The sequence below is a fragment of the Octopus bimaculoides genome, chromosome 8 (assembly GCF_001194135.2).
Source record: "Octopus bimaculoides isolate UCB-OBI-ISO-001 chromosome 8, ASM119413v2, whole genome shotgun sequence".
In the NCBI taxonomy this organism is placed as follows: domain Eukaryota; kingdom Metazoa; phylum Mollusca; class Cephalopoda; order Octopoda; family Octopodidae; genus Octopus; species Octopus bimaculoides.
Genome location: NC_068988.1, coordinates 9,930,305 through 9,932,749, shown reverse-complemented (window position 1 = coordinate 9,932,749; position 2,445 = coordinate 9,930,305).

Sequence of the window (2,445 nt, the reverse complement as noted above, 5' to 3'; positions counted from 1 at the left end):
ATATATATATATATATATATATATATATTTAAGGAAATAATGTTATTCTCAAACGCAGTATAATGCTAATAATATAGCATGAACAGGATAAACTATCCATAATTTGCATAAAAATCTGTTGACGGCCAGCCATGATATTCGAACTTACGTCCCAGTGATTACGCGTATATATTTATGTATGTATGTACGTTTGCTTGAATTTTCAGTGATATAGCCATCCTTAATTGCATCATATTTCTATATAAATTTCCAGATTAATCCCTCATTGGTGTTTTATTGATACTTGAACAAGATCAAAATAAATCCTATTGCATTATAATCTCACGTAGTGCACAACACTTAAGCATAAAGAAAACAGGTAGCCCACGTCCATAAGAAGCTTACTTACAAAGAACGAATACATTGTGCTTATTTACAAAGAACGAATAAACTGAGAATTTACTTGACTTAAGTAATATTTTCAGCAATTTTTCTTCGCATTTTAAGTGACAGAAGCTTCATAATATATCTTTAAATGCATTACTTTATTGAAAACAATTGAAAATGTTATGAATGGCCTTTGCATCTATATATTTTAATGAAAGGAAAACTTTATAAATATAATGAAATCATTAAACGGTATTGCTTATTGCCTGTTTTAAAACGTCATTCGTTGTATGATATACATGCTGTCAGAGCATACATGTTCTAAATTCATATATGGCATTAAGTGAGCATTAGATTTGAAATAATAGCTAAATAAATTACTTATCAGCGTATATAGCACCCAAATCTACAAGACATTTGAACTCACAACACAGGAAAAGGAAATTTGTAATTCTTAACAAAAGTATATATATTTGCACTAGACCTTTCGTTGTCAGAAATATAGCTGAACAAAATGCTTGCGATATATCCTTTAAACAGCAACAATGCACAGGCATCTGCAGTCTCTCAGAAAGTAAATTACCAGAGAGATGTGCATTGTCCGAACAACAAACACTTTTTCATTCAGTTTTGTATTAGGTTTCACCAGCTTACAAATATGAAAATTTCAGGATCTCTTTGGAAATCATATAGTTTAAAGAGAAAATGTTTATACATCATTTGCCGCATTCTAGAAATGTGCATGCTTGCAGAAATCATTAAAATGTTCGTATATATCCGAGCGAATTTTAACGAATCTAAAATTCTACCCCGTGTCAAAATCGATATAACTTTAAACCAAATTGCCGCAACATTTCTATGGCTAAGAGGTGTTTTCCGTGCCAACAGTAATATCGAAATTCTGAATAAGATAACCAGTTTTCAATGTATTAAATATAACCTGAATTCTCCGTCTGTAAAACAATTTCTCCAGAAAATCTATAAATGTCTTTATGTCATACTTGTTTTTGGAAGCATTTTATTGCTGAATTTCTTTTACCATTTTGCACCAAGGATAGTAATACATTTATGGATCTCTTCACATATCCTTTTCCACGAACCAGTGTTTTTGGCGATATTAGCTTAATACTTCATTATCTAATAAGCACCCTAAAATTTGTACCTATTTTCACATTATTAGCAATTCACAACTTCGTTATAAACACTTTAATAACTGAGTTCAAGATGTTAAACAGTGGAATAATGAAGAACGTTGAAAACAAAAGCATACGTGATGAAAACACAGAGAAAGAAATTATGAGAATTTTCGACCAATTTCAAGAACCCTGTACTCTACTGGATGTGACGAATGACTTATTCCAGTATTATATTGGATATCTTTTATATTTTTTCGTAATTTCATGTATTTATCTCTTAGAATGTTACAATAAGTGTTCGATATTTGACGTAAAATGTATTTACTGGACAATATTAACTTACATGTTCACAAATTTGAGTGTACATACACTTTGGAAAGGAATAAAATTGCATTATTCTGTAAGTATGAAACTATACAATGGAGTATTTGCCATGAATATGACATAAGATGTTCGGTTTTTCAAATAATGTTAATTTTCACTGCCAATTAAATTTGATATGCTTAATACGAGTCACGATTGTTCACAAACACAGATATTTGTATGCACGTTATATCGTAGATTGCTAGATATACATATGCTCAATGATAAAAGAAATTGTGTGGTTATCTTTTACATAAGCACCGGTTGTTTATCTTACAGATATATGATGTACGTGAAAATATATTCAATATTACAGATGACTTTTAAAAACCCGATTTTAATATGAAGGTAAGCTTCTGTTTTTTCTTTTATTTCTCCGTGTGTCTATTTCAATTTAGGCGTAGGAATACAACCGCATAGTCTCCAGTTTAGTCACATTGCGACGAATGCTACTATATTCCTGGGCCGATTACAGCCTTGAATAAGAGTTTGACGGAAACGACGTGGAAACGCGCCGAATATGTATATTTGTGAATGGGTATGTGTGTGCATGGTGTAAGTGTATCACAGCGGTTATGTT